The sequence below is a fragment of the Alexandromys fortis genome, unplaced genomic scaffold (assembly GCF_014885135.2).
Source record: "Alexandromys fortis isolate MF-2015 unplaced genomic scaffold, M_Fortis_MF-2015_v1.1 scaffold_360, whole genome shotgun sequence".
Taxonomy (NCBI): Eukaryota; Metazoa; Chordata; class Mammalia; order Rodentia; family Cricetidae; genus Alexandromys; species Alexandromys fortis.
In genome coordinates this window covers 34,618-42,930 of record NW_026068238.1, presented here as the reverse complement: position 1 = coordinate 42,930, position 8,313 = coordinate 34,618, and the positions used below count along the sequence as shown (strand labels likewise).

Here is an 8,313-nt window from a genome sequence, read left to right as displayed (position 1 = left end):
GTAGGAGTGTGGGTGAGGGCTTACCTATAGAAGCAGAAACGACTCCTTGTGTTCCATTGTGTCTTCAGCAAGCATATTATCTAACTGAATGGTATATATCTTTCAAGCATTTCCATCACTTTGCAATCAGCTTTTCAAAGGTGGGAGACATTTTGCCATAAAATAATTTTTCATATTTTACCAAATTGAAAACTTCAATATTTTCCCACTTGGCTTTTAGCTTTCATTTTGTTATTAGAAATTCTGCTTTCACTCTGTAACATATTAATGTTTATCTGTATTTTGTTCTAAAATACCTGTGGTTTATTTATGTTTAATTACTTAACTACCATGAAATAATTTCAATATATTTTTGTATTTGTGTTTTTTATGAAGTCAGTTTATATAACTGCTTTTATTTACCACCTCCTTCTATTACTCAATGGTTTTAACGTCTACTTGGTATTTACCTGGGCCTCTTCCTGTAATTATGTCCCAGTACCCCAGTACTCTGTTTGTTTCAAAGTGGGAACTAAATTCTCCTACTTATGTCAGTATCTAATATAACAGTGCAGAAACCACAGCAAATCTTTCTAAGTTGCTAAACACCTGTCAATCATTTCACATAAAAAATTTTCCTTGTCTGGTTTTGTTCCATTCTCAAAAACATTACAACATTTCACATTTTATTTTTAGCTTATATGAAGTTGTATTTTCTGAACTTTTGTTTACTGTTTATGAGAAAGCACCACTACCCAATTTTAGAATATTTTCCATCACCCAAAATAGTTTCCTGGTTACTGCCAATGCCCATCCCTACAGAGACACAAGTGCTAACCTGCTTTCTGTCTTAAAACAGGTTTCTTTTCAAGACTAAGTTGATAGCTCAGGGGTTAGGAGGGTTTGTTGGTCGAGCATGAGGACCTGAGTCAGGCACAGCCATTCACACTGGAACCCCAACCCTGGGGGCCCAGTCCAGAAATGGGTGGCTCCCTGAGGCTTGCTGGCCTCCAGCCTAGCTGCAGCTTTGGTGACACAGTGCTAATGTGATAGAACAGGACACCCAATGACCTCCTCTGATCTCGGAACATGCACAAGCATGAGCACTTGCACACACATGTATAGTACTCTATACACGCAGCTCACACACCTAACTTTTTCTCTTTTCTAATTATTTCATTAAAATGAATCATACTGGAATTTCCAAACTAGGCCTTTCTTCACCCTTCCTAATGTGTCCGTGGGACAGCCTCATTGCAGTGATGTCAGTATTTCTTTTACTTTGCTGTCTGAACGTCATTCCATCATATGGGTGTTTCAGAGTTTGTTCATTCAGCAGATAGGATTTGGATTTTCCCCAATTTGGGGCTATTGCAACTAAAGCTGTTATGAGCATCAGTGTGTAAGTGTTTATACACATGTTTTCATTTGCCTTTGGAAAGTTTCTAGAATTTCTGAGTCCTATGGTGAAGTTATGCTTAAATATTTAGAAAACTGCCAATTCATTTTTTAAAACGAATGTACTATGACATACTACCAGCCCTGCAGGGTGGTTCCAGTTTTTCCAAATATTGTCAAAACTTAGCTTTTTAGCTTTTTCTTTCTTACCTCCTTCTCAGTTCTAGTCATTCAAATACTTAAGAAGCCTTATCTCATTGCATTTAGAGAACTGCTATCTTGCTGATACTGACCTTTCTAATCCATCACCATATGGGGACGTCTTGCATATTAATATCCTATCATTTATAATGTCTAAACGCTTACTTATTTATATGTTATAGTTCACAATGTCAAAGTCTTAGTCATTGTTTGTAGACAGAGATTGCTCATTTGTTTACTGACTGCTCAGGTGTGAATAATCACTCATAAACTAATTACAACACTGTTTGGCCTATTAGCTCAGGCTTCTTATTAACTAAGTCTTACATCTTAAAATAACCCATTTATATAAATCTGTGTATCACCAAGAAGCTGTGGCTTACTGGGTAAGGTTCTGTTCTGGCATCTGTCTCCTTAAGTAGCTACATGGCATCTCTGTGACTCCTCTCTCTCTCTCTCTCTCTCTCTCTCTCTCTCTCTCTCTCTCTCTCTCTCTCTCTCTCTCCCTCTCTCTCTCTTCAGATTTCCTTGCTCTGCTAAGCCATCGGCTGAAACAGCTTTGTTCATCAATCAATAAGAAGCAACACATATACAGAAGAACATCCCACATCAATTGGGAAGGTGAATAAGTTTGTGTGGAAGTTTATTATTATTTCTACAGCTTAATTTAAACATTTCTTTAGTTAGTCTAGCTTTTAAAATGGCTTGATTTAAATTTCTTTATAGAAATCTATATTTTATTCTGAAAATATATAGCTTTTAGGAAGTTTTTGTTTTGTTTTGGGGGATTTTGCATTTGTTTATTTGTTTTGTTTTTCAAGACAGGGTTTCTCTGTAGCTTATCCTGGAACTCACTATGTAGACCAGGCTGACCTCAAACTCACAGCGATCTGCCTCCCTCTACCTCACAAGTGCGGGGATTAAAGGCATGTACCACCACTGACCAGGGAAAACGTAAAACTTCTAATAAAACAATAAAGTTGGGCATTTTGTATATGATTTCACGTTTTATCAAAGATTTTCTCATTATATCTTTCTACTATTCTTTTTTTGTATAAAAATTTTTCAGATGAATTTGTCCAAATTGAGCTGATTTAAACAATTACACTTCAATTTAAATTTTGATTGCATCTAGCACATTCATTAAATTCTATGTGTTCAGTGCGGCATTATTTTGTCTCCTCTTTTCTGTATATATAGTTTTCTCTCCTGTACAGTGTGCTGGTATTACATGCACTGCTAAAGGATATTTTCTCTGAGTTGTACCAACCTGACCACTTATGATGACATAAAACAATTGTCATAAATGTGCTGGGTGACTTCCAGATGTTATTACTCTTCTGCATGCACACAGGCTCTGTTTTTCCGATGGTATTTTCTTTCTGCAATGCATTTAACATTTCGCAGCACTATTTTTTTCTTTATACTTTCTCAGTACAAAGGAGAATCTCTTTAGTTTTCTTTCTGTTTGTTTGTTTGGTTGGTTTTGGTTTTGGTTTGTGTTTTTGTAAACTGGGTACATGACTTGCATTTGGCAGCTGTCTCAATGGGCATCATTATATGGTGTGTGGTCTGATTCTTGGTTACAGAAGACTCGGCTTCCACTAAAGCAACACCCGTCTGCAGCACTGTGCAGTTCTTTCCTATTCTGAAATAATAATGAAAATAGGAATTCTAAATTTCTAAAATGTGTGTTTTTTCCTTCTTTCCACTTCTGATGAAGACATTCGTGGGTTCATGATAATTACAAAAATCAGTGTTTCTCCACCAATACCACCCCATATGCCCTTGTCTTTCCTAATAAGAAGTATATGTCATAAGGAAAAAAAATCTTGCTTGATCTTATAGTTAAACATCCTATGAAATCTAAAAGCCTTCTTCTCATAGTCTTTGAGATTGGTTTGTGTAGACTTGGACATGTATTAAGTGTTGTCATATTTTTCTACTTCATTTTTGAGATTATAATATAATTTATCATTCTTCCATTCCCCTTTCTCCCTTCAAGTCTTCCCATATGCCTCTCCTTGCTCTCTTTCAAATTCATGGTCTCTTTTTAAAAATAAATGTTACAAGCATATGTATTCATAACTATATAAATGCAACCTACTAAGTCTCTGTGTGTGTTGCAGAGCTGACCATTGGTACTGGATAATCATTGGTGTGCTCTCCCCTAATCAACACTATCTCTCCCACTCTTAGTACTCTTCCATTGCCTTTGTAGGGATGGGCTTCCTGGGATTTCCCCTGGTGCTTTAGCAGATCTTTTGTTGTTCTTCTTGTTGAACTCATCTTTTTAGTCAATCATGTTGATGAGACTCTTTGGGCATATTCCTAAAAGACAGTCTTACAGAAAGCTCCCTGATTGGCTATTAGAATCTCCCCTGCAACTCTCCTGCAATGTCCCCTGAGCCTTAGTGTTTTGTAGATTTATCCACTGGTGCTGAGCTCCACAGCTCTGCACTTTGGTTGTGATTTTGTGCAGTGGTCATACTGCAAAGAGAATTTTCCTTTATGAGGTCTGAGGACTACACTCGCCTGTGGGTTTAAGGAAATATTGCCCTACTTTTTTAATCAATCCATCTTCATATGCTTTAGTTTGAAGGAGTTACTCTCAAAGATATTTGATTTAGGATGATTATCAATTTTAGCAGTAGATCTTATGTTTGCACATCTTTATAAATGTTGAGAAATTGGCAGAAATAGAATTATTGACAAAGACTTTCTTTCGCACTGTGCTCGTAATAAAGTTACTCTGAAATAAAAGTCTTAGAGAACAGGCAGTAATGTGTGCTAGACACAACTGCAGCAAAACAGGAATTGGTGATTAAAATTCAAGAAAAAGAGGTTATGAATTTTAGAGCGAGTTGGGAAAATGAGGTTCCACGGGAAGAATTGAAGAGAGAAAATGTTGTAATTGTATTTTAACTTCAAAAGAGTATGGAAGACAGATGCAGTGAGAATGTGCAGATTTCTGGATTAGGAAAGCATGCCTTACAGAGCTGCATGAATCTGCAGATATAATTCTGTAACATTATCGTATAACTCATGTAGAGCTACTAACTGAAGTGAGAAAGAGAATGTATCAACTAAGTTTCCATGTAGAAGATTGAATTCTGTTACAGTCATGTTGTGTTTGAGCTTGGAGAGCGTGAAGTAAAGAACTGAAGAAAAAGCTAGAAGGATCTACTATTCTTAATGTTAGTCTGAAAAGAGAAAGGCTTTAAAATTCAAAAGAACATGAAAAAAGTAAAAGCATTGTCCTTTTAAATTTAAACTGAGAAGTTTAAATCTGTAATAAACAATACCTCATACAAAAAGGCAAGTTCATCTTCATCTACATTCATAAGTTAGCTGTGTAATTAGAAGCTAGAAATGCATAACACTAAGCAAAACTGGCTAAAATGACCATGGAAGTGTTCTACAGAATCAAGAGAAATTTGAAAGAAGTTTAAAACACATTTTGAAGAATGTGTTGGCTTTTTTAGTAAATATATAATTTTCAAAATGCATTACTCTGTGTATTTGCATTATGCCAAATAATCTACTGCTTGTTAAAAGTAACTCCCAGCAGTCTAATTACGGGTTGTGAGGTGGACACACAGCCCTAAAATATGTTTTAAGTCTGGACAATGAACATTTTAAATAATTTGATATTCAACAACAAAGATCTATATCTCACATTTCTTCATATATTAGTAGAAAAATAATATTACTAATTAAACCAAACTCATATCGACATCATCACAAGGTGGTATAGCTTGTAATAGCAGAGACTCTGAAGTCTCTCCTTCTCTGAGTCCAAATGCCACCTCTCTCTTTTTATAAACTTGAAGAGTTTATCCAAACTTCTAATACTTATCCATCTAGACAACCACATCTCTCGGATTCATCAGAAGGCTCAAAACAAATCTATGCAAAACAGTTACTGGAATGTGTATCTCTGTAATGCTGTAACCTATCAACTTCAGGTTAAGGACGAGGCCATATATGTGACCAAAGAAGCTTATAATTTGACTCAGTGACTGCTGCTACATACAAGGAAAGTTCCATGATCACAAACAAGGCAAGGCTTTAGTACTACATAACAATACTTCCAGCTTCAGAGTCATAAGAACTGAAGCATCTCCTCTGTAATAACATGTATGAAGAGGCATGATGGGTGTGCATTAACGGGGAGAAATCCTAGGCACATCCTGGAAACAGCTGTATACTGCTTACTAAATTGATCGTGCATAACTTAGCATTACCATGATACTCTAAAAATCCAAGTAAAAATTATTTTCCTAGACTAAGCTCTGACTGTGGTACATTAGCATGTTTTAGAAAACACACATATTCAAATATAAATCAGTTACAAAGCCTGTATTTATACACTATGAACGAACAGTACTATTAAACAAAGATGAACTAAAAACCACTTTTATTCATAGAACACAATAAGTACATTAAAGGACACAGTTTCAATCAATTTTTAAACTTACCTGTATGTGTGAATGTGTGCCATGTGTACAAAAGTGCCAGTGGCCATACAAGGTGTTTAGATACCTTGGAGCTTGACAGGTAGGAAGTTATGAGCAAACCAACATAAGGACAAGGAACTGAGCTCTCAGCCACTACAAAAGCAGCAAACACTTTTAGCTGTGCCAATCTTTCTAGCCCCTAAATAATAAAAGTTTTAATTAAGAGTAAATGATTAATAACTATACAAAACTCTAAATAATAACGTGAAATAAATTTAGCTGGATAAATTTAAATTAATTCAAACCTGTATCTTAGCTTTCTGATAGATCTACATGTAATTTTTAACGGAAAAACCCCAACAAAATATCATTCTTTGCACGGTTCTACTAATACCAAGTTCAAAAGTAGGAACTGGTAATTATGGCTGTTGCCAGAAAAAGAGAACTGCTAAAGTGAACAATAGAATGGTTAGCATGGAACATTAGGAAGCCTTCTGGTATTGTTCTCCTAACTGAAGCCAAAAGTAGTTACCTGGTAAGTATAGATCTCAAACTTAACTGGTAGACGTTCTCTAAAGTTCTGTGCACTTTACTGAATGCATATCAGACTTAAAAATAATTTTGAAATTCTAGATTTAGGAAGTCAAGATTCTGACTGAACAGACCATCATGCCAATCTTTCATAACCCCACCTCTCCTACTTTTCTCCCGACTGGCATCCCGGTCTAGATGGGCTCATTCCTAGATCTCCAACCCCTTCTCCTGACTGGCATCCTGGTCCAGGTGGGCTCATTCCTGGATCCACCGCCTTCTCCTGACTGGCATCCTGGTCCAGATGGGCTCATTCCTGGATCTCCACCCACCCCTTCTGCTGCCTGTAGTTCACTGCACTATCTGGAAGTTCTTTGATCATATTTGTTGTCCTTACTGAGCCGGCCCTCCAAGAGTCCATGTACTATTTCCTCTCCATGTTGTCCACCACTGACGTTGGCTTATGCATCTCCACAATTGTGACAGTGCTGAGATATCAATGCCAGGGAGACCAGCGTCAATGCCTGCTTGTCACAGATGTTCTTCATCCAACTCTTCACTGTTATGGAGTCCTCAGTGCTGCTGGCTATGGCCTTTGATCATTTTGTGGCCATTTTAAACCCCCTGAGATACCCTGCCATTCTAACTCATGCAAGGATTACACAGATAGGCCTGGCAGTAGTTACTAGGGTGACTGTCATTTTGACCCCACTAGTCTTGCTCCTTAAGCGTCTATCATTCTGCCATAGCCACGTGTTCCACCATTCTTACTGTCTCCACACTGATGTGATAAAGCGACATGTTCCGACACAAAAACCAACAGTGCATTGGGACTAACTGCGGTTATTTCTACTGCTACAGTGGACTCCATCTTTATCCTGCTCTACTGTGTCTTGATCTCAGTTCTCAGCATGGCAACCCCTGAGAACAGGAAGAAGGCTTTCAGCAGCTGTACTTCTCATATCACTGTTGTGGTCATCTTCTATACCCCTTGTTGAGCCTCTCCTTTGTCCTCAAGCCCCGCCCTTTGTGCCCACTCTCACTGTGAATGTGTATTTGCTCATCCCCCCTGTGATGAACGCTATCATCTACAGTGTAGAAACAGAGCAGATTCAGAGAGCTATTCTCAGACATGGATATTGCCAAAGACCTCGTGTTTTGCAATCATTAATCACATAAAAACTTATTTCAAGATGAGAAGCAATTATCACACATTAAATGTAAGAGTAAGATCTAGGTATAAATCAATCAAACAGATTCAAAATAATCTTTTCTAATGCGTTTTCTTTACTGCCACTGCCAGAACACTTATTCAGATTCTCACTGTCTCTTGGCTTCCTTATTTTATTTTAATTTTTAACTTTTATTTTATTTTAAATTTAAATTTTTTCATACAATATGTTTTATGATGTTTTCCATTGTCCTAAGCCCTCTCAGATCCCCCACTACCTTATTAACAGCCCAACTATATGTTATTTCTCTCTCAAAAAAACAAAATTAAAATAATAAATTAAAATGAACAATGAATAATACAGAAAACAACAAAACAAAACAAAAATCCCGAAAACCTTTACTATCAATCACCAGTTTTTTAAAAAGCACCTCAGAAACTGCATATGAAGTCACTAGGTAAGTACATTGTGAAAAGCTAATGTTCAGCATACAGACAGCTAATAATATTATGTGGTAAACTTGAAATCACTTATGAAAGTTAATTGTGAAACTCACCAAAATGGAGTATGTA

At 36.7% G+C, this 8,313-nt stretch overlaps 1 pseudogene; it reads left to right on the top strand.

Moving 5' to 3' along the window:
- The first annotated feature begins 6,707 nt into the window (after positions 1–6,707).
- On the top strand, positions 6,708–7,748 carry LOC126493928 (olfactory receptor 51F2-like; annotated as a pseudogene).
- The last annotated feature ends 565 nt before the right edge of the window (positions 7,749–8,313 follow it).